General features: G+C 37.4%; 1 pseudogene; it reads right to left on the bottom strand.

Annotated features, from left to right (window-relative positions):
• The window catches only part of LOC127188397 (tyrosine-protein kinase receptor UFO-like), a 73,644-nt pseudogene extending 48,154 nt beyond the window's left edge, over positions 1-25,490 (bottom strand).
• Positions 25,491-25,755: the final 265 nt, after the last annotated feature.

The raw sequence follows: 25,755 nt of genomic DNA, 5'->3' as shown, positions 1-25,755 counted from the left end.
AATCTACTCGTAAACTAACATAAACTACTCCAAACCTCATAACATATATATATCCCAAGCAATTTGCCAATCTGATTCTCAGATGCTTCTTCCTTCCTCTCATGTCATTCTGCTCTCCCCTTTCAACTGTCTTCTCTCTTTCTCTACTGTCAATCTCCCTCTCTCTCTCTCTCTCTCTCTCTCTCTCTCTCTCTCTCTCTCTCTCTCTCTCTCTGTCTCTGTCTGTCTCTCTGTCTCTCTCTGTCTCTCTCTCTCTCTCTCTCTCTCTCTCTCTCTCTCTCTCTCTCTCTCTCTCTCTCTCTCTCTCTCTCTCTCCCTCCTGTCAAATCTTGGCTCCACTCTCTCTCCAGGAAGTCCCGTCTTCCACTTCCTCTCTTTCTGCTGAGCTGATTGGCTAAACAGCGCTTTATTGACAGCTGTTACATCCACTCAAGACATTCCTCCACATTTATTAGCCTCTCACCTTTCTCATGTATGCTGTATCTGAGTTGTCTCTGGTGGAACTCTGCATGAAAAGGATGTGCTGCCTCATGTGGACCAGAAGTATATACCCCACCTCCACCAAACAGCCCTAAAGGAAAGCTTATGTGAAAATTTCCATGTAAACTCCAGTGAGTTTAATTGTTATCTTGTATTAATATTATTCATTTTCTTCCATGGCAACAGAGCTAGATAAGTGGAGAGAAAAACTCTCATTTTAAGTGCTGTGAGTAGAGCAAGTTTTGTATGTGTTATGCTTGTAGTCTTTCTAGCTGATTTTTGTTTTGTTTTGTTTTCTTCATGTAGGAAGATAAAAGGTATTTCAGCATGTTTTGCATGGTAATTTTTAAGCTATTCTCATGTTTTCGACCAATTTTTTTCTGTCTCTAAAAATCAAGGTACCAATAGGTGTTATATACTCTATATCTCAGCCTCATTTATTTAGAAATGAATCTTACATGAAAATTCAAAATTATTTCCTATTCCCTACTGCAGTGACCTCAAAAGTCTGCTTTAAATATGACTCCATGACATATTTATATTTAACCAAACCTCCTTTCCAACACTCCTAGCTACAGCTGCTGATTCTGCTGCTGACAATGGCAGGAAAGGTTTTGAAAAGGCTGCAGTGGGACCTATTTAACTCAGGGCAGTGGCTTTTGCCTTGAGCACCATTGCACACAGCCATATAATGGTGACCTATACACAACATCATAGCTTCTAATAATGTGGTATACTAAACGGAGACATGAGAATAAGGAAGAAATGAAAACAATACTAATAAAGAGCATTCACCTAAGTGTTTTTCACTCCTGACATTCTGTTATACTGAACATGAAAGAGTCATGAGCATCCAGTCCACCTAGGTAAAAATACTTATATTTGTATTTCTTATGGATGTGAATTATGGAAAATTATATCCAGAATTCAGGATTGGTATCTATATAAAGGTTGTAAAGATAATATCTACTTCAAAGGCTGATGTGAACAAGTTGAGAATTGACACATATGAAGAGCAAAAATGTGTATTAAGTAAAACTCAGTTTTCAGCCTATAATGCTGCAACTATTTACTAAAATTTATCAACTTTAAAAATGTTGAAAGTTATTAATATTATTGAGTTATCAGATACCAAAAACTTACTGCTGACAAAAAATCAGTTAGATTATAAATCAAGGAAAGAATTACCAGCAGGGTGGCACATTGCCTGTGATCCTCATGATTCCAACACATAGAAAGGTCAGGAAAGCAAGGGTGCATGAGCCCAGCCTGAGCGACATAATGGCCCTGTTTAAAAATGAAAACAGAACTATAAGGGACAGAGTCGAGGCTTCAAAGGTAGTTCAGTTGCCTGGCATGCACAAAGCCCTGGTTTTGATCTCCAGCACTGCAAAGGAATGAGGGAGACACAGATCTGATGAACATCGTTGAGGAAAAATTATGTGTCAGTTGGCAATCATAAGTACTGTCAACATTTCACAGAATAAGAAGAATGAACACAAAGTCACACAGTGACATTCATAGTCTCACATGTAAATGTCCCCAAGTCATAGATTACGTGAAACTCTTTCTTACTACAGTGGAACAATTAACATTTTAAAATGTTACATTATTGGCTGAAGTGGGTCTTAAATTTTCCATGACCTGATGTCAGACATACTTTATGCCTGCCTAGTACATACCATACTGAATGATCGTCTAAGTCCTGGGAGGTGAGTCTGTCTCCTGAGAACATTCTTCTCATCTGTATTGCAGAAGTCACAGAGGAGGTAATTCTAAGGTTCAGTATAATATCTGAAATTTTGTGTTCATGCTCTAAAACTTCTCTATATATTTAAAAAACAGGATGCTGTTTTTTAAGTAGGTATAAAATCTGCCAGGTGAGTTTTGCAACTGGGTCTTCATGAAAATGGCACCGTTAGAGAAATATTTTCAAAGTTTCATGATGGACAACAAAAAGGAGCTTCACAGTCAAAGAAATTAAAGACTGAAATGGAAAAACGCCAGCATGCAGTGTAAGAAGACCTATGGACTCTACACTAATTTAATGACAGACCATACCACCTATTATACCCAGGACCTAAGGAACGTTATTTTTTAAAAACCTTATAAAATCTCTGTGGATTTGAGGTACTTAGTTTTCTATAGATGGAACTTCAAAGAAGTTAAGTAATCACCTTTCCCTTACAAGATTTTTTAGGGTCATCTGGAGGGATTCTAGTGAAAGTAAAATGCAAGGCTTCAGGTGGCAATGTCTTGATTTCCTTCTTAATAGAGCTTTAGAATTTTTGTGTTTATACAAGAAACTGTATTCTCATGCCCTTGTGAACATGACAGCATGGGCCAGTACCAAGTGGTATTTATGGTAGCTGTTTAATAATTAGAATTGTCATTAACCTTTCTTGACATAAAAGTGCTATTTTCTTTCACTAGTGGAGCTTATTCTATTAAACATTGTGAATTACAATTGTAACATTCTTACAAAGTGTCTTCAGCATTTGGAAGAGCAAAGGTGATAACATTTATAGGAAATTATAGACATTTGCTATAAATTGTTTTAAATATTGCAATTTTTGAATGATTTTAATTGCTCTTTTTTGTGTATATGTTCATGCAGATATATATATATATATATATATATCAGATGTTCATGTTCGTAGGTATAGGTGCATTCACACATATGTGAACATGAGTGTGGAAGCCAGAGGTTGATGTCAGTTATCATATTTAATTACTACCTTAAATACTAACTTATTATATGAGACAAGGTTTCACACTGAATATGGAGCTCACCACTTAGGATAACTGGCTGAATAGCAAACTCCATGGACCTTCTAATCTCTGTCCCTTCAGAACTGGCATTATAGATATATACCACTGTTTTTAACTTTTATGTGTATGCTGGGCATCTGAACCCAGGCCCTTGTGCTTTCATCACAGCACATTACCAACTAAGTTCTCTTTCCTCCCATTCCTCTTTGCATCAGTGAAAGAAAGCTAAGGTTTACAGAATTTTAAGAATTATTACAGATGTCTGTGATTGAAGTCTGGTTTTTCTACAGTATTATTTCCCAAAGCCTGTGGCCAAATTAAGCTTTGGTTTACTATGTAAGCAAATAAATGATTTACATAGTTTGTGACTGACTCGTACTTCTAAAAAACACGAAAAAAAAAAAACTTAGTTATCACTGATAGTGGGCCCCCTATACATTGGCTTGTCTTTAGGAGTATGTGCCTTTTACTATGAAACATCAACAAGAATTTTGTTAATTATTTTTTATGGGGGCACCCTACTGAATTAATTTTACAGTAAATTTTTCTCATTCTTTATTTTGCTCACCAATACATTTTTCCTATGAGTTCTTTCTTCAGACAAACTTTTCTCAAATCAAGAAATTCTCATACCTCAAGACACCCACCCCTCCCCACACACACACCTAAATACTCATGATTTATTAATTGGAGACTTCATTTGCTATATGCAGTAAGCTAAATGTATGTTTTGGGACACACATTCACCTAGAGACAAAGCTTTTCACTAAACAACAGTTTAAAATGTTGTAATGTGCATCCATTGAAAATGATGTATCTGACAGGAAGCTTCTTTGCAGTTATCTGTAGAAACAGCTCAGCTACTTAAACATAAATGAATGTGGCAGCCAAGGTAAATTGTTCCCTAAACTCCAAAGCTGAGCTGTTTGTTCTGTTCTTTGTACATCTACAGCATTTTCTTATTTCCTCAAATGGAACTCAGAAGCCCATTATGTGTTTACACACAAATATTCCGCCACTTCTATCAACTAAGCAAGTTCAAGAACCAAGTCCCACTCCTCATTGTGTCCTCAGTGATGACCGTAATGTGACACTGCGTAAGAACTCAACACAGTTTTCTTGACTGATTACAGGAAAGGATAGAGGTCTTCACATTCTTTTAACACATTAGGACTGATATGGATCAATGTGATGGCACATCCAGATTTCCTGTTTGATTTTTGCCCCAGCTTTTGGAAGTGGAGCCAGCATCCAGACTTACCTGTCATCATCTTTAGGGGTTGCTTCCTCTGCAAAAACCTGCTTGAATCATTGGCAAAACCACTTCAGAGGAGGCCATCTGATAGTTGGGTGAGGGAATTAGGAGTTTGGTACTTTTCATGACAAGGAGCAATGCCAAGTGTTTGTTTAAGAACTAGAATTCCTATAGATTTCTGAAGATCCAAATAATTTTTCCTTCTGTCCAATCCTGCTTTGTTCCTCCTCCTTCTGTGAATGGTGAGCTGAAAGTTGATGCTTTTTAACAACACTGTTCTGTAATAATTTCTTTCAAATTGAAAATTTCTTCAAGGAAGGAGGGAAACAATCTTAAGACATGGGAAATAATCAAGCTTCTCATGTCTGGGAAGACTGCAGCTGAAAAATTCATGAAGATCTCTCTTCAGCTTGCTGGAAGCAGGAAAAGAGTAAGAGGAGACTGGCTGCCTCAGGGACAAGATTTTCCAGGCATGAGGGGCTTCCAGAAAGTCATGCAGAGTTTTAGGAATTCATCTTTCTTGAGTGCTCACCAGATAACTGCATTCAAGCTTCATTTTCCCTACTCCTTTCTTTTTTAAATTATATTTTTTACATATGCATTTATAGTGTCAATCAAAAATAAAATAAACTACATATAGCAAGAAGAACCACGAAACAATCAGTAAGTATGTAAATGTTCCATTCATAGTGTTTTGGCTATTTCTATTTGGCAATCTTGAAGAAAATATCTTTCCTATCTTGGTGACTCTAAAATTTTGAATGTAAATCAATAGCTATCATAACTGGTCATTACCTACATAAAACACCTATATAGACCTAAAAATATTTTAACTCCTAAACAAATAAGCTTAGTTGTAATACTAAATTATCTGATCTTCAACCCCATCAGAGGCTTGAGAAGGAATAAAACTTAATTACCTGAGTAAACAGGAAGTGCAGGTGAGCTGCTTCCTAAATGAAAAATGACAAACACACTTTGGTGCCTGAACAGTCACCCAAAACTCTCTATAACATTGGCACGTCATCTTTAGCCTTCTGGTCCAATATATCTGACAGATATATTTGTGATGCAGGAGCTACTGAGGACTTGCTTACCCTGTCTTGGCAGAGTTTGGCCATCAACTCTGCCTGCATCCATGCTTGCCCGTTTCTATGGCAGAAACAAAGATATTTTACCAGTGCCTGGTTTGCCGCATTTGGCCCAGCATTTCAGGCTGTCCAACATGGGACTCCTATTAAGCTTGGAATTTCTCAGCATTTAGAAACTCTATTACAAGCTATTCCTAGCTTGTTTAACCATTTTCCCTAATTTTATTTGGGCCCCTAAAAAGGTATTATTTGCCCCAAATCAGCCAGAAGAAACCACAAGAGAATGACACCCCATTTCTCCTAAGGGGAGTTGGGTAGATTTTTGTTTGCTCTCTTGGGATAGATATGCTTATTTTCATTGAGAGTTGCTTATAAGTTATTATTGGTATTATTCAGAAATAGAATAAGGTTGTACTCAGGAATATTTCTCTTCTCCTTTATCTTTCCTTTGTAGGTATGTAGATAGGAATTGAAAAGAAAGAAGGGGGATATAGAAATATAAAGGAATGATAAGGCAAAAAGTAGAATATTGAATATACTCTTCAAGGCCTTAATTGTTACTCACATATTAGGTTATTTTTAAATAATTGGTATAGAATTTTGTATATTGGTGCAAAATAAGTTTAATGCTTATACATTGGTGTAGAATTCAAATCTAAGATTATTCTTCACACACATTATATACATTTCTACTCTAATATGAAGTATTGTTCAGGGGTTCTGACTCCCTATTCTGTCCCTGCAAATGCTACATATACCTAATTCAAATACATATGCCCAAGCACACACATATACACATAAATAAAATTTAAATTTCCAAATTTTATTAATATTGTTCCTTTGGTTAATATTTTTTGAAAATAGATTCTTCTTTCATACAATACATTCCAACCACAGTTTCCTCTCCCTTCTCTCCTTCCACCTCCCCTCCCTGAAAGATATTCTCTCTCTTGTTTCCCTTTGGAAATGAACAGGTCTGCAAGAGACACCAACCGAACACAATAAAACAAGATACTATAAGACAAGGCAAAAGCCGTCATATCTAGGTGGGGAAAAGCAACCCAATAGTAGGAAAAGAGTCCCAACAGCAGGCAAAAGACTCAGTGATGCCCCCATTTCCCCCCATAGGACATACTCAGAGGACCTGGTAGAGAACACCCATATTTTCCTGTTTTCCTCAATCCCCTCTAACTGCTACAATCTTTCCTCAAGTCTTCCAGGGAGTACCCCATTTCCTAGGAGAGGGATCCAAGGGAAACTCCCATTGAATTCCTTCTTTTCACATAATGTCTAACAGTGGGTTTCTGCACTTGGAGCTATGTGCTGCTGAAGGAAGCCTCTCTGATGAAATCTGGACGAGCCTTTATGAGTATGAGCAGACTGTCATTAGGAATCATTTCATTTATTTGAGGGGGTCAGTTTTATTTGGTTCTACCCTGAGTATGTGAGCTATCCACTTTACAATTCTTGGCCATACAGGCAGCACAGGGAATGGCCTCCCTCTCATGGTATGGGCAGGATGTTAAATCAGACATTAGGTGGCTACTCCTACAAGTTCTGTGCCACTATTGACCCAGCACAGCTTGCATGAGCGACAGATTATAGGTGGAAGGTTTTGTGGCAAGGTTGTGGTCCAAATTTCTCCTCTAGTAACCTGAAAAATACTTTCCTTTGAAAAAGAGACTAGAATGTAAGGGTGAAGTCTCCATACAGGCAGCAGCTCAACCCCTCTATTTTCAATCAGCTCTGTGGATGTTATCTTCAGTGATGACTACCCTTTCCCCACTCCCATCCATGGTGTCAGTTTTCAGAAAGCAACCGTCTGTCCTAATTCATTTAAACCTACAATTTACTTTTCCCTCAACTCAAACAATGTAATTAAAAAAAATAACTATATTAGAATGCTGGGAGATTTTTATCTTTCCCAAAAATCAAAGGCCCACAACTGACATTATGATGCTTTTAATGGATGTTCATTGCATTGTTTCACAGATAGCTGCTTCTGCATTTTATTGCAGTCTTAAAGCAAGATGGTTGGACAAAGAAGTAACAGTTCCCTCTGCTTTGCCCAGTGTTTGGGTGAGAGTCTCAGCCTCTGTTATGACCAACTCTGATAGGTTCTTGTCTGCAAGAATAGGAGAGTATCTCTAATAGTGTCAGGGGTTGTCTTTCTCCCAGCCATTAAAAACAAGGAAATCCTACAAAGATGTCCTGTAAAAGACTCTACCCAGCAGGGGATCAAAGCAGATGCTAAGAGTCACAGCCAAATGTTGTGCTGTGTGCAGGGAGTCTTATAGAAGAAGAGTGGGAGAACAGAAGGCCAGGCAGATGACAGGAGCTCCACAAGAATACCGACAGAGTCAACAAATTTCGTTCCAGCTGGCTGTGCAGAGACCGATGCACCAACCAGTGACCATGCACAGAGAGGATCTAGGCACCCTACTCAAATATAGCCTATGGGCAGCTCAGTTTGGATGTGGCTCCCCTAGTAAGGGGAGCAGAGGCTGTCTCTGATATAGACATTGCTGCCTGTTCTTTGATCAATTCCCACGGGCAGGGCGGCCTTACCAGACTGCAGAGGAAGAGGATACAGGTAGCCCTGTTGAGACTTGATAGGCTGTGGTCAGTTGGTAGGGGAGGAGGGCTCCTCCTTTCTGAGGACTAGAGGAGGTGGATGAGAGGGCAGAGGGACAGAGGGTGGGACCAAGAGGAGAGGAGTAAGGGGGCGACAATCAGGATGTAAAGTGAATAAAATTTAAAAACATTAAATTAAAAAATAAATAAAAACAAAGGAAATAATGACAGACCCAGAAAGACACACATGGTATATACTCACTTATAAGTGAATTTTTAGTTGTAATTCAAGATAAATATACTATAGGGCACAGACCTAAAGAAGATAGGTAACAAGGAGGACCCAAGAACAGATGCTTAAATCTCCCAGCGATAGTTGTTGAAGAGATGGAACAATGTAAAAGAGGGAGTACAGAGAGAAATAAGTGTGGAGATCAGACCTGAGGAGAGTGGGGACAGGAGGGCTGCAGAGAAAATTGAAACTGGCAGGGGGGGAGGGCTGCATCTCTGTGACAAGCTGGAGACCTAAGTCAGAATAGGCCTCTCAGAGGATATGAGGGCAACTAAAGATGAGTTGTAGGGACCATGGAGACCGAAGAGGACACCCTCTGCCCAAACAGGACTCCTAGTGGAGTGGGGGAGAACATCAATCACCCACAAAAAAACTTTGATCGTAAGCAATTCTTAAATTTGGCAGATTAAGCCTGATTTATCTGGTTTGAGTTTGTAAGTTGCCGCAGGTTACTACTAGCAGCAAAAGAGAATCACCTAAGAACACATAACTTGCCAGAATATTCAATTTGATACCTTGTGGACTCTTAAATATATTTTGAAACTCCTCATCAACAGTCACTTTTTAAAGCATCATTAACATTTCTTGGAGACAGGGCCATGGTTTTCTAAAACTCACAACAAGAAGTCCTCACTAATTTAGAAGGAACCGAGTGAAAGGCCATGCAAGAAATGATTCCTAGTGATTCTCCCCCAACTGGACCTGTGAGCACCATGGACCAGAATAACACTGCTGGCCCACATTTAGAAACTCCACTGCTTAAAACCTCCTTTCTGTGAGATGCAGCAGCAACTCACCTGGTGTCAGCACAGTTTATTGTCGTGCATGCAATCTGGCTCAGCACAGGGCGTCTTGATTTGTGTTAACATTCTAATGCACTAATCTTCCTAATACTTCTTATATTTATTTATGACATAAATCAAATCCTTCTTTGAACTAAGTAGTTGCTGCTTTTCCCTGCACCCTGCTCTTTTGCCAGGTGTATTTATGTTATGTCGTGTTATGTTGCCACCCGTGCTACAAATTTATCTGTGCCCGACTTTTACTGCTGATTTAGCAAACATTTTATATTCTGCAATGAACTGTAAACAGTTTTTCCTCTGACAGATCCATTATGACAGGTGTTATACACTCTTCACTGCAGACTGTATCTCTTCTATTGAGCTGTTCTTTATATCAATTTTACTATGCACAGAAAGTGATGATGGTAATATTGCACCTGTCTGCGCTTGGCTGGGACAATCGGCGAGTTTTGCAGCATGGCCCATCTATATACTTAGGTTTATTACATCTGTTTCTGTTTTATGCAGTATGTTAGAAGGAATTGAGTTTTAAGGGCAGTAAAATGAGCTGAAAGAAGCCCATGAACCCCAATTTGGCTCCACTTTAAAGTTTAGCTATCCATAAACATGTAAGACATTTAAAAAGAGTTGGTAAAGTTGTCCATTTTCTATCAGGTATAAAATGTTATAATATATCTCTACTACACCAAATTTACAGAGAAGAGTAATTTCTGATCAAGAAGGAAAATAACGTAATTCTAAGTCATTTCTATATTATTTCTTAGATTAGCGATCTAGAAAAATCTTTTACTTATTAGCAGCTTTTAAATTACTTACCAAAATTATGCCAAAAATAACAACTGAAGAGATGAAAGAAGAGGTACATATTTTAAGAGCTAAACCTACCCTTCTCAAATGCATATGCTGAAATTACAGTACTCAGCTTCTCAGACTGAACAACTGTTAAACTGCATTCCTTAAGGAGGTAATTATGTTAAAAAGTGGTCAATTGGATTTCATAATGCAATATGGCAAGTGTCTTTACGAGATGAGAGATTGTACACAGCAGAGGAACCATGTGAAAACCAGTTGGGAAAGTATGGAAACTTTAAAATAGTTAATTAATTTAAAATTACATAATTTTCTTTCTCATCTCCTCCCTCTTACCCATCCCTGCACCCTCCCATTCTCTCAAATTTCCAGCCTCCTCTTGTTACATACATATCGAATACATCTATGTAAAACTACACATACACTAAAATATCATATAATGAATAAATATATAAATACAACCTACTGAGTCAGGTTATATTCAGTATTACCTATGTGTCTGCTTGTATGGTTCTCTATCTCCTGGTACTCGTATACTCAACCCTGAGAAAGATGAATTCTCCATCTCTCAGAAGTTGTTAATTGCCTGAACACTTTTATCTAGAAGAGGGACTCCATGAGAGTTTCCAGATCTACACTGGAATTCTTCAGGTCTTGTTTAGGCAGCCATTTTATTGATATTTTACAACTGGCTAGAACTATTGATTATTTCCCTCTTTTGGCAGCTTACATATCCACTTATATATTATGAAAGCTAATCCTTGGGGACAAGGCTTTGAAGTCAGTTCCAGCTCATTTCCTCTGAGTCCAAATTGCATGGTGTTCTCAGCAGTAAAACTTACCTTCAACTTATGGGTAGCAATCAAGAGTAATATCAATAGCCTGCATTGTTTTGGGATTCTTTTGGATTTCCATGACATACAACTCAAAGGGGGGTATTTCTCATGTTCTATATGGACAATTTAAAGCCGAAAAGATTCCTCTAAAAAAAAAAACCCAACTGCACCAAGTTCAGTGAGCTTAGAACCTCCAGACCATGAGAAACTGAACGCCACTGTTTAAGCATGCCAACCTACAAAAGATGCCCAAGTCATCTCTGGGAAAGTTAAACGTTATACTGATAATAACCAAACTTATTTGAACATTTTTCTATATCACTTTACCTAATTTTCATTCAACAAACTGGGGACACACCCACAACTTTGGTTATAAATGCAAAGAACCTAAATCTGACAGGGCCTTGCCCATAACAAAAACTGACAGGCAATTTATGGCTTCCAAGAGGGAGAATCACTGGTCCCCAGACAAATGTCTTGCTAGGAGTACAGCTGTAGACTTATACACAAACAATCAACACTAAATGAACCCATCAGCTTGTTTTTATAAATTGTGGGTGTGCACATGTGCATGTGTGCATGGGCCTGTGTTGTGCCTATGCATGTCTGTGTGTGCGCATGTGTGTGTATGTGTGTTTGTGTGTGTGTGTGTGCATGAAAATTTCTTCTGACGCTATCCCATGTTTTTGAAGAATCCAAACTTTTAACACATCTTATAAGTGAATTAATAATTGAGAACATTTAAGACAGATATTCAATTTGCTGTTCTACTACTATGTATTCCGCCTGTTTGAGTTCAACCTGTCTTAAAAATATTGTAACCAAAGTTGCCATCCTTTTCACTTCCTATATAATCAGCCCTTATCCCAAGCTAAGTGCATAGTTTTAACATTAAACTATGTGGTTTTCCATTCCCAACATTCTGAATGGTGTATGTATACGTTTTTGTTGTAGTAATTATTTGCCAAAAGTAGCCAATAGGTTGAAAGAAACTTTAAATCAGAAAAATATGCCATAAGTATTGGAAGTAGTACATGGATATAGGTTTCTAACATCTATTTCCTGACTCGGGTATTGTTCTGGGTTATTTGATGTCAGTAAAGTAACTTAAATATTTCTGCAAACAATATACTCCCCCATTCCTTTCCCGTAGTATATGCTTTCTGCAGTTAAGCAAAGACAGGGCAAAGTCCTCTGTGAGAGACAGACGAGCAACAGGCAAGGAAAGAGACACACACAGCAGATAGACAATTAGACAAGCCACAGACCACCAGCTACAGACGGATGGAACCCACGGGGTGAAAAGTGGAGACTTCACACTCAGATTAACTCTTGTTCTAAACTGCTTCATGAGGAAATCTTTTTCTTTTCTCTTTTCTTTTTCTTTCTTTCTTTCTTTTTCTTGGTCTTTAATACAACATCGATATATTTAGTTAAGAAAACATACTGTTTTCCTTCTACAGGTCATTTATTGTAAACATTCATGACTCAAGCTCATGGATGCTATAGAATGGAAAGAAATGGTATAACTTGCCTATAGCTCTGTGCTCAAAGATGTTTTCCTGGAGTTGTCCCTTGTCCTCATGGATTAAAGCCTCTGTTTCACGTGATTTCACTTTCTAAATATGCAGAGTCCACTTACAAGCACAACTCCTTACTAGTATCTATAGCTCAAGGAAGAGCTAGAAATATGTATTTCATTTGAAGGAGTATTCTGATTCACAATACAATGTACTTTGAGAATATTTTCAGAATTCCACTTGTCCTTCATTAGCTTAAAGTAGAACAAATAACTACCGATTGCCTTCTGACTTTGGACACCAGAGGATTCTTGACAAGATAAGGTAGGAATGCTCTCTGCCAGCACACAGTTCTTGCTGGAATAAATAATTTAATTTTGCCGGTTTGTGTTTATTTTCTTCTTTTCATTTTATTCTTTTCTCTCCCAAATTCATTGCTCTTCTGTCCAAATGGAAGGCCACCTGATCATGGGTTGTGTCTTGTTTGTCTCTGTGACAATACCTGCCTGGCTGCCTGACACGCATTAAGGGTTCAATAAATATTTTTAAATTGAATTGAGATTCCAAACTTATAGCTGATGAAGACAAATGCATATCCTGCTACTTGACAGGAGTTCAAGTGACTGGTGAAACTGCTGACAGCAGCTCAGGCTTCGTGTTTAACATATGAATACACAAGCTCTAAGCAGCTCAGAAGGCTGTACTAACCGTAATAGTACTCTTAGATCTCCTTTTCTTAACTTTTCTGTTCCTATTTTTAAGACTGCCATGTGACTTATAATATTTTTTCATGGGTCCAACAAATGACAACTGGAAAAAAATATGTAACTTATACATCTAGAAATAGCTGCTGCTACCGTTGTAAATACATCATTTGAGTCTTCCATAAAGATCCAAAATATTGTCTCCTACACTAGATTTAGACGCTGAAGAAATTTCTGTAGCATTACTCTTTCATAAATTGTTCATTGAAAATACTACTACACCCATTAAGTATTAAGGTGGGGTGTACTGGATGTGAAGGGACTTACAATCTGAGTATCTATTCTCAGTTCATCCCTTCACATTGAATCTACTCTTTCCGAGACACTTTGACAGCCACTAGAGCTATGAGAAGACAAGGTACAGGATATTCCCTTCTAAGTTATACTATGGACTTTGAATATCATTATTCTGCTGAATGTGATTATCCAATGTTAAATATTGTGTTTCTCTGTATGAATTTAATCATCTAATGTTACGTATTAAGAACAACTGATTTTTTTCTGAATGCCACCCCATCAAATTATTCTTGGAGTAGGACAATATCAATAACTAACAAGATGATTGGCATCTATGTTCTGATAGTGGAACACAGACATAAATCACAAACAAGATATAAGAAGTATCTATGTTTGATAGTAAATGTGTGAAGAAGATTTGAGAGATAACAACATCATAGAAAAAATTCAGCTTTGTTAATAAAGAGAGTGCCTAAAGTTGGCTTAGTCAGAACTGCTTAAATGTGACCTCAATGTTGTAGAAAAAGGATGTGCAAATGAGCAAAATCACATTGCTCACGTCATTCCAGGGGAGAATTTTAGGGCAAGGCATGAACATGCATGAAGTCCCCATGATAGAAATGCACATGTATAGAGTGGAATGATCATGCCTGAGTGTGGAGCCACAGAAAATCGAGCAGGCACAAGAGTGTCTCAGGTCCTTGCTGCACTCAGTAGGTTTGAGGTTGTATCTCAGACACTCTTTATTTCCTGGTGGAATCAGAATGAATGCCATCATTTGAGAGTAGGGCGTGAAAGAGGTTTGACAGGCTTTGGAAAGCGGCAAGAGGGAACCAGTGTGGACATGGATGACTAAAAACACCACAGAATGCAAAAACATAGGCAGGACTTTCCTTGTTGGGGTAGTTCCTTTGCACACATGAATTCTTCAGTGCAGCTTTTGTCTGGCCCCAAACTTTTGCAAGTTGGTCTTATTATTTAAGACACAATTGTTTAGGCATATACCACATGCTGTTATAAATAATCTCTGACAGTTGTTGCTTTGGCTAAAATATGAGCTGTTCAGGACTGCAGGTAAAAATTGGCTCAGCATAGTAAACAGAGCATGATTTTGAACACAGTAAATAAGCTAAGGCTTCTGAAGAGGACTTGTGCTTGATGAACTGACATTTCAGTGACCTCCCTGTACCTCTCCTTCATTCTCTCCCTCTCTTCCTCCCTGTCTCTGTCTCTTCCATTTCTCCTCCTCTCCTCTGCTCCTTCCTTCCCTCCTTCTCCAGCTCAAGGCTCTTAGAAACCCAAAACAAAAATCGATATTAAATCTCACATTTCACTAGAGACATTTTAATATTTGTCATACCTATTAATAAAGGTACAAGTCTGGGAGGCTCAGCTAAGGGCACATCAGACTCTTTCAGGAGACAAGAGTGTAGTTACCAGTGCATGGGATGGTTCTCAGCTGCCTCAGTGGACCCACGTGTTCAACATGAAAGCCTGAGTTCCTGAGTTCAACCTTAGGTGTGTGTTTGTAATTTCTCCAGAGTACTTATTATGAGATGAAAAGTAAAGACAGGATTATTTGCCAGACTCACAGACCAGCTGGCTTGTAGGAAGCCTCACAGTGACAGAATCAATAAGGGATACCCTACTTCAAAGAGGTAGACTGTTAGAACAGAGTCCCAAATCTTACATCTGCATGTGCACTGGTGGTGAAAAGATAGTTGCATGTGTACAAGTGCATACACCCACAGAGATGCACAAGCACACACATACTAATTAATTAACTTGTTGATTAATTAATTAAAAGAGGTAAGAAAGGTTTCATTTGGTATAATTAAAGATGTTAGAACAAAACCATAAATTTAAAGAAGATTTATGAACATTATCATTTATTTTAACTTAACTTCTAAAGTTATGACTATGAAAGAAAACAAGCCTTATCCTACATGTCAACTCCTGGTTATAGGCAATGGTATCATACATGTAAAGGTAAATTAGTGTTTTACTTGGATACGGAATGTAATATTGATATCCTCAATTAAAAATATGAATCTATGGATTGGTGCTACAATGCCAGGTATAGATTTCGACAACTTTAAGCTTTTCACAGGCCAAGGTGATGCTTGATATCCTTCAATAACCTGATTATTTGATATTATTTACTACAACTCTGTTGTTCTACATCCTTGATGACAAAGTTAAGATGCTTTCTGTCCTCTTACAGACTGAGAAGAAACAGCAATTTCTTTAGTTCATCTTATTCCGGAGGGTTGTTAGGGATCAATGGAACCATACAAAACGAGATGCCTGGGTCTTAAGGAAGCCCTATTCCCGTTTTTCTGAGATAGCACCAGATAGGTTTCCAAAGTAGCTGTACTAGTTTGCATTCCCACCAGCAATGAAGGAGTGTTCCTCTCTCCCCACATCCTCGCCAGCATGTGGTGTCGCTTGAGTTTTTGATCTTAGCCATTCTGATGGGTGTACGATGGAATCTCAGAGTTGTTTTGATTTGCATTTCCCTGATGACTAAGGAGGTTGAACATTTCTTTAAGTGCTTCTCAGTCATTTGATATTCCTCTCTTGAGAATTCTCTGTTTAGTTCCAAGCCCCATTTCTCAATTGGGTTATTTGGTTTGGTGGTGTTAGCTTCTTGAGTTCTTTATATATTTTGGATATTAGACCTTTGTCAGATGTAGGGTTGGTGAAGATCTTTTCCCAGTCTGTAGGTTGTCGCTTTGTTCTCTTGACAGTGTCTCCAGCCTTACAGAAGCTTCTCAGCCTCATGAGGTCCCATTTATTAATTGTTGACATTAAGGCCTGGGTTGTTGGCGTTCTGTTCAGGAAGTTGTCTCCTGTGCCAATATGTTCCAGGCTCTTCCCCACTTTTTCCTCTAAGTGACTTAGTGTCTCTGTTTTTATGTTGAGGTCTTTAATCCACTTGGATTTGAGTTTTGTGCAAGGTGACAAATATGGGTCCAGTTGCATTTTTTTACACATAGACCTCCAGTTAGACCAGCACCATTTGTTGAAGATGCTATCCTTTTTCCATTGAATGGATTTGGCTTCTTTGTCAAAAATCAAGTGACCATATGTATGTGGATTCATATCTGGGTCTTCAATTCCAAGCTATTCCACTCCTTGGAATATACCTAGAAGATGCTCCAGCACACAACAAGAAAATTTGCTCAACCACGTTCATAGCAGCCTTATTCATAATAGCCAGATCATGGAAACAGCCTAAGTGTCCCTCCGTAGAAGAATGGATAAAGAAACTGTGGTACATATACACTATGGAATACTACTCAGCTATTAAAAACAAGGAATTCCCGAAATTTGTGGATAAATGGATTGAGCTAGAAATGATCATAATGAGTGAGTTAACCCAGAAGCAGAAAGACTTAAATGGTATATACTCACTTATATCTGCATGCTAGTCCAAGGGGCATGTCCCATGAAAGCCTTCACTTACCAGGAAACTGGGACAGAGGGGAGGACATCCTATTGGGACTCTAGATGAGAGAAGCATGGGAGAATGGCAAAGTAGAAGGATCCAGAGGGTCCTAGAAACCTACAAATAGAACATTATGATAGGCAGATTTGGGCCCAGGGGTCCCGCTCAAATTAAGGCACTATCCAAGGACAATACAGGCCATAAACGTTAAACCCCTACCCAGATCTAGCCAATGGTCAGAACAGTCTCCACACTTGAGTGGAGAGTGGGATATGACTTTCTCACATACTCTAGTGCCTCACATTTGACCATGTCCCCTGGAGGGGGAGAACTGGTGGCACTCAGAGGTAAGACAGCAGGTTACTGAGAAGAGACTTGATACCCTATGAGCATATACAGGGGGAGGTAATCCCCCTCAGGAACAGTCATAGGGGAGGGGAATAAGGGGAAAAAGGGAGGGAGGGAAGAATGGGAGGGCAGAAGGGATGGGATAACCATTGAGATGTAACAAGAATAAATTAATAATAAAAAATTAAAAAAAAAAGAAAGAAAAAAAGAAAATGTTTTCAGGTCTGAAAAGATGGGGCTTTTTAGGTTAATAAAAAGGGATAGAAGAAGCAAAAAAAACAAAAAACAAACAAACAAACAAACAAAAAAAACAAGATGCCTAAAAATCAAAAGAAAAAAAATGAATATTTATATGAAGCGATCACACATGAAAATTAAGCTCAAGAAACTGGGATGAGGATCACATATTTGGAGTTACAAGCAAGTAAAAAGAACACTGTAAAGTAATTGTAACAGTCATAGGGGAGGGGAATAATGGGAAAATGGGGGGGGAGGAATGGGAGGATACAAGGGATGGGATAAACATTGAGATGTAACAAGAATAAATTAATAAAAAAATTGTAAAAAAATAAATAAGATTTAATTTATAGCAACCTTCAGCTAAATTTACAAGAATAGGTATTATTGTAAGCACACAGGAAAACCACTGAGGTATTTTAATGTGGAGAATGACAAAATGAATTATGCACATTAAATTTACATTTTCACCAACATTGAAAAGTGAGGATAGTTTATTAGGTGACAAGCAGGCAAGTCACCAGGAATTAGCTTGATTAGAGAAAATGTGATGACAATCAACCCAGGAATCGTTTTTAAAAAGTTGAAAATAAGTAAATAGAGATGAAAAATATTGAACAAATGGAATCAATTGGAGTCAAAAGATGATTATACTTAGGAATAAAGGACAAAATACTAGGGCTTACAAGATGTACGATTAAGGAAACATTTATTATCTGAACAAATAAACCAATGGCTCTTTGTTTAAATTAAGACCCTTTCAAAAAGAGAAAATCATGCTTGATAATGGAAACCTAGCCCCTGCTCAAGGCTGGTGACGTCATAGATCCTGTAAGACAGCTGCAGCTACTCAAGGAATGCTGAGAACATGAGAAATCATCTTCCCCATGGTAGAACCCACCTAATGGTTATCCAGTACTGCATAGTCAGACCTCAGAACAGACATGCAAGTAACATTATATAGACTGAGCGGGTTGTATTTAAATATATATAAACATATATGTATGTAAATACATATCAAGATATGTATATGACTGTAATAACAAAAAAAAGAAGCCTTGGATTTTAGAGAACAAGCAGGGATATATGAGAGATTTTAGAGGATGGAAAAAAAGGGAGGAATTGTACTTTTATATTATAATCAAAATTTAAAAATATCACTACCTAAGAGAAGATGGTGTATTGGTGTTATATAATTACTTTATAAATTTTTGGATTTATGGAATATTCAGGAGAATAAACTTTTGATAAAGGATAAAAGCTCAAAGGCAAGAAATAGGGTGGAAGTCTGTGCATACAAATCAAAACAAAGAAGAGTCGTTCTGCTCATGTAGTAAAGGAGAGAATATATCAGATAATGAAATGTCAGTTTTGTTGGAAACATTTCTATGATTCCCCTTGTCATATTTTATGACAATATCCAGATAGTGTTAGGAAGTAACAACTCTTCTAACACATGTTTTCAACAAGTTTCCCTCCCTCAAATTTCTAAATGACCCCTTCTGTGGGTAGAACTAGTTTGCAGGGCCACCTCTACCTATCATAGGCAGAAGGGGTCAGAACTCACAAATGTTCCATCAATAGGAACAGAAGTTCCACAAACAGACAAACAGAGCCAACTAATCTGGGCCCAGGGGACTTTCAGAGATCGATGCACCAACCAAGGACCATGCATAGAGGGGACCTAGACCCCCTGCTCAAGTCAATAGGCACCTCAGTCTCCATGTAAGTCCGTTAATATGGGGAGTAGGAGTTGCCTCTGACATGAACTCTACTGCCTGCTCATTGATCACTTTCCCCTGTTGGGGCCGTCTTGCTGTGCCACAGAGGAAGATGAATCAAGTAGTCCTGATGAGATTTGATAGGCTGGGGTCAGATGGTAGGGTAGGAAGTCTCCCCCTACCTGAGGATTAGGGGAGCATGGAGAGGGGAGAAGGAGGAAGAAGAGGACCAGGAGGAGTCAAGGGAGGGGTCTACAATAGGGATGTAAAGTGAATAAATTAAAAATAAACAAATTAAAAAATAATGTGTCAAAAAAAAAAAAAAAAAAAAACCCTGAATGTAATCCTACCATAAGCAGTGGATATTCTCACTCCAGTGAAGATGGCAAAATAGCTCAGAGAAAGGAAACAACAGCTGCACTGTGCTGAGTAAAAGGGAAACTCAAGTCAAGTAAGAAATGTGTAGGGCATTAGCAGTGCCTGAATTTTGTGGTTATTCATCAGGAGTCATAACTGTGTTCAAGAACAAAAAAACAAAAAACAAAAACAAAAATTAAAAGTCATTGCGGAAGCAAACCACTGAGAAAATTTGGATGATACAATGAGAAAAATAGTATTAAATATTTGAATATTAAGCCACTTAGAAAACATGCCGCCAGGTCCATGAATACTGAATTTTAGTTAATAATATCTATATTCTCTTTCCCTAATTGAAAAAATATAATCCCCAATTCATGTTTATACAAGCAACTCTAATTAAGTACAATGGGTCACATAAAAGAAAGTGTGAGAGAGATTCAAAGAAGAGATTCTGCGGGAAGGAGAAGAGTAGAGTGGATTGGAGAAACTACACACACACATACACACATACACACACAACTGTGAAAAATATATTTTTTAAAAGAATATAAAGGCAGGGTAGTAGCAAGGCATTAATTTGTTCTAAAAGGTGGCATAGGCAGGCAAATCTCTGCATTCGAGGCCAGCCTGGTCTATGGCGAGAGTTCCAGGACAGCCAGGGTTACACAGGGGAAACTGGCCTTGAAAAAGTATATCTAATAAATCAATAAATCTAAGAAAAATGAAGTTTGTAATTTCTTACATGATCAGTTGTAATCTATTTACATTGTCCCAGGGAGATGATTTTCCTTAGCAAGATTTATCACAAAAAGAGCCCAAATGTACAGGGAATAATTGCATCTCAGGAGAACACTCTTTCTAGCTGAATGATCAACTCTTGTGAAATGATAGCACCGCAATATTTATTTTGACATAGAAAGCTCCAGTAGCTGTCAACAAGACTCTGCTTGTACAGCAGTAAGTCATATTAGTGTGTGCATAAAGCATGTTTTGAAAAGACAGTACATTATTATTATTTGTTGTGTCTTAGCCATCCCTCAGTCTACAGGAAATTAGCCTTAAGATTGCATCACAGCTCCTCTAGAGTCTTCTGTAACGGCCTTCTAGACTAGAGCAGCTTGTTCGCTGATGCCTGGGAAGTGTGAGTGTCTAATCCGATCTCTGTTCAACTTCAAGCATTTAATTTGCAGTTTGGGAACTGGTAGGGGTCTGCCATGCAGATCAACAAGGGTAAATGCTGTTTCTATTAGCCCATACATAGTGACAAATACTGAGTGAGAGCCAGCTGCTTGTACTGGAAGAACTGTCAAGGCCTAAAGAACCGACTGCTTGATATTTGTAGTTTTACTTTCTTCTGCACTGCTCTAAGAGACCACTACACTCTATAATGGTTAATTTTAAATTGGTTAAATGATGTGGAAGTACCTTAATTTTTCTTACAGCTCTGAAGAGTAAATTGCAAGCAGGAAAGGAGATCAAGTAAAATATGAGAAGACTACAAAAAGATATAGCAACTACAACAAACTGGGTGAGGAAAATCACTGAGTAGTTACCTAATAATCAGAGTTGCATAATTTGTAATAGTCATTACCTGTTAAATTTCCATGCACCATGAAAGGTCTCTATGATCTGAGGATACAGCTCTGTGGGAAGACACTTGTCTAACACGTGTGTAAGGCCTAAGGAGCAGCACCTGCTAACATAAAGAAGTAAGGCTAATATACTCACCCCCTGAATTTTTTTTTTTACCAGCATGCCACACTCTTTGCATCCATGAGCCAGTATACAATATCTTTGTTCATACTCTTATTTATCTAAATTCTGCTCATGCCATAACTTACAAACTCAAAACACATAATATAAAAGGACATTTTTATGCACTATTTTCTCCTCTGCCAATTGCTAAAGTTTAAGTACCGAGGACCACAGTTACTACCTTACAGACATGAAGTTAGAACAAATAGATATATTTCCTAATATAGTCCAGAGTTTAATTTGATTTATCATGTTTCTCCTATTTTCAAAATGTAAAATTTGCATAAGAGTCTTTATGTAACTTGCTGACCGGCTGGCTGGTCTATGACTACGTGTGCTTATATAGAAAAATCAATGGGAGTGTTATATTTGGATGAATCATCAGATTTCTTATTTTAGCAAGTAAAAGCAAAAAAAAAAACAAACCTTATAATTTAGTGATTTACCCAAAATTGGATTCCAGGATTGTAGTGCCTCAAGACTTCTCTTCAATCTAGTTTCCTGGAATACTGACAATCACCATGTGTACTAAATGCTGACGATCTTTGTTTGGGGACTGGCAAACAAACACATTTCCAAAATTTTTTTTTTTTCAGAAAGAAAGGTACCTACTATTCCCTATACAGTCACCAAGTAATGAAATTGTCTTCCAGACATTACCACAGTCTATTAAGACTTAAAACACTCAAGCTCATTTTTCACCCATCGCCAGCTGGTTCATTTTTCACTTTACCTGAGACTTTTGACAAGTCCTATAAGAGAAATGGTAAGAATACTACACTGGTGTCAAAACCTGCCTATCTCTTTCTGAAGCACATTATGCATACCACCATACAGGCAGGCGAGAAATGACACTATTATTGCTTCTAAGAGCTAAGAACAGTGAAGTCATTACAATAGAACTAGTCATCCCGAACAAGTATGTTCTACAGATGTTTTGTGTCTACTCAACCTCCTTATGGATGAAGTTACATATATCATGTTTCCCAATACAGAATGAACAGTCAGCCTTCAGATTTTATGCATTGTAGTAATACAGAATTTGTCTGGCAATTTTAGTAATAACAGTGTCATTTGGGGGCTCTAACTGTATTTTAATGCTTCCTGTTTTGTTTTCTACATTCTTTCACTAACCTTTAATAGTACATGATGGGGTATAAGGCAGAAGAAATAGGTATAATCTGGCTTGTTATTTCTACACACTTCATGTTCGTTTGTTTATAAGGATCCTCTTTTTCCCTTAATAGGGTGAATAATAGCCCAGAGTAATTGCTATGCCCATGAAATCTTAACATGGTCGCCTAAACAATACCTGCACAATGACAACAACAGTGGACAGCCAATGTGGATAGGGACAATTTCACAAAGTCCCACCCCAAGATGAAGATACAGTCAAGGCTTCTGAGGGAGAGAGATTTTGTTACCTCCCTGAGATAGCCTAATAGAAACATAATGCATTGTGGGAAGAGGATATGTGAGAACAAAGCATAAGGACATACATGTATGAAAATGCTGTAACTCATTATTTTATATGCAAACTTAAACATTAAACCCACAAATAACTGACCTTAAATATTTTATATGTGTCCTAGACTTATGAACTTAGGGCTTTCTCAGAGATATCTTGACAACCTATTTCTAGTTGGGGTTGCTTTTTGAGGCATTTTGTTTTGAGCTCTTCGGTTTTCCCAAATAAACATGTATCTCCCTGTTTTGAATATTTAAGCTTTATTATCATTACTTTGGAGGACTGAATGGAGAAAGGAACCAGTCTGTCATTTTTTTAATTAACCACTTTAGTTTGATTGTGATAGCTTGGTCATAACAGTTCCTAATGTCATAAATATGAGAGTCACTCTGTTTCAGTCTTTTCAAGATACCGTTGCTTAGTTTCTTCTTATAGGAAGAAGATGATGTGGATGTCGAGGGAACTCTTTTACATATGGTATGCTTGGCAGCCTCATTTCTGAGATATTTTCTAGCTTATATTCTTGATGATTTTTTGTGATATTATTCTCACTTTCAGAATTACCCATATTAAGTCAGTTTGTATTTGTAAAGTTGCTGTTATGGACAGTTTTATGTGTCACCTTGATGCAATCTAAAAATCATCTGGAAGCCAGGCAGTGGTGGTGTACACCTTTAATCCCAGCACTTGGGAGGCAGAGGTAGGTGGATCACTGTGAGTTCAAGGCCAGCGTGATCTACAAAGTGAGTTCAGAATAATCAAGGCAACACAGAGAAACCCTGTCTCGAGAAACAAAAACTAAGTGAATAAATAAATGAAATCACTTGGAAATGGTTACTGAGCGTGTCTGTGAGGGATTTTCCTGAATATGCTAATTGATGTTAATTGATCAGTGACTCCATTATTTGCTCTTGGCATTCTAGGGTTATCAGAAAGGAGTAAGCTCAGGCTGTTTAATGTCACTTGAATCTAGGCAGATTGTACTTATGTACTTAGGAATATGCAAATACGTATGAAAAACTTTATATATATGAAAAAGAGGACTTAGATTTCAAAAATATCAATGAGGGGTTTATGGGATAATTTAGAGGGAAGAAATGGAAGGGATAAATAAAGTAATTGTATTAAATATAAAAGACATAATTCTTAAAGAAGAAAAGGAGAAGGCTAGCTAGTAATGAACATACATACATTAATTTGTTGCTTTCTGCTCTTGGCTGGAGTAATGTGGCTAACTGCTTCAAGCTCTACCCTAACTTCCTAACAGTGATAGACTGTAAACAGGAATTTGAGCCAAATAAACAGCCTTTCTCTTAGTTGAATTTGTTAAGGTATTTTACCACAGCCACAGACAGGGAAATTAAGACAGTTACTAAATATCTTTGTTGTAGCTCAGCTATTGCTAATGTCATTGTATGTTTTTAAATTATTGTTTTACAGTGGGGTTTGGGCTAGTAACATCAGTGTTTTTAAGCTATCACATGAAGTAATTAAGGCTTTCTGCTAATTTTTGTAATAGTCTAAAATAGACGCTGCTCCAATCAAGCAAAAAAAAAAAAAAAAAAAAAAAAAAAACCGACAAAATATAAATATGTTCTTGAACCGTAGTTGCTGAACATTCTGTAGGGTAAATCTGAGCAATATGTGAGTAGGAGTCTTCCATATGAGTGATATTTAACATGCCCACAAATTTTAGTATTAGATGCCTTACAGTATCAAAATTTATTAAAAGAATTCATACATTTATTAATCATTCATCAATGCAATAATTTTATGTCATATATTTTATGTGGGATAAGGATATATATAAGCATAACTTCAGAAATCATTAAATATAGCATTTGTGACAAAATACCAACTGTTACAGTTCAAATTTCTGTGACTTTTATTTGTGACTCATAGATCAAAAAGCTAAGAAACAATTGTTTGCTGTTTGTAGTAAAGGGGTGGAAACATTCTAATCTGCCATAGATTCTATTTAGAAAGACAAAGAAAATATTCTTCATTTCATATAAAATGAAAAATGACACATAAAATATAAACTCTAGCTTTTGTTCCATTAAATTGAATGAGCATGCGTATATTCACTAAGTTGTTGAAAAGTGTCTGAGTCTTTCAATTTGCATTATATCTAGTTATGTTACAATTCCTGGAAAATGTTGGCAAAGGATAACATGTATGGGCTATACCTTGAAATGTACTGAGGGCAGATGGCTTAATTGTTTGACTTTATACAAATGTATGTTAAGTATACAAATGATGCAATTCATGTATATATGTCACTACAGGAATGACCACAATTCCTCATGTCTGTATTAAGTATTTAGTGGAACATAATTCATTCACACTTGGTGGGAGAGAAAATTGATCAGCCACTCTGTAACATCAGGAGCTTCAAACACATAACCATAGACTGAACATATATATGATTGAGCAAACATGCTCCTTAAAGTGGAAACCTTAGGTGTACACATAAACCCAGCACATGAAGTTTATAGCAGTCTTCTTCTTGAAAATTCTCGACATTTGTTAGGCAGGTACTATTGAGGACCCGCTTGCCCTGTCTTGATAGAGTCTGGCCCTCAGCTCTGCCTGCATCCAAGCTTGCCCATTTTTAAGGCAGAATTCTGTATATAGTAGAAACACAGACATTTTCACCAGTGGCTTTTTTGCCACATTCGAAGCGATCTTCGTAAGGAGGTCCTTCGATGCGCATCATCTTCTTTAAAGTAGGCTGTTGTTGCCAGGAATTAACCTGTCTAATTGTCAGTGAATCTTAAAAAAAAAAACATTTTAAATGCCATATTCTGTATGTCTCTGAGGTTTTTGAAGACCGTATCTAACTATTTTACTGTATCTTTCTATAGAATCATATCTATATGTTATACCTAGGATGTATATTCTTGTGATAAAACTAGACTAGTAGTTGATATGACCATGATCTGATCAACTAACAATTAACTTGTATAACTTACTTATCC

Source organism: Acomys russatus, chromosome 4, assembly GCF_903995435.1.
Source record: "Acomys russatus chromosome 4, mAcoRus1.1, whole genome shotgun sequence".
In the NCBI taxonomy this organism is placed as follows: domain Eukaryota; kingdom Metazoa; phylum Chordata; class Mammalia; order Rodentia; family Muridae; genus Acomys; species Acomys russatus.
This window is presented reverse-complemented; position numbering and strand designations above follow the sequence as displayed.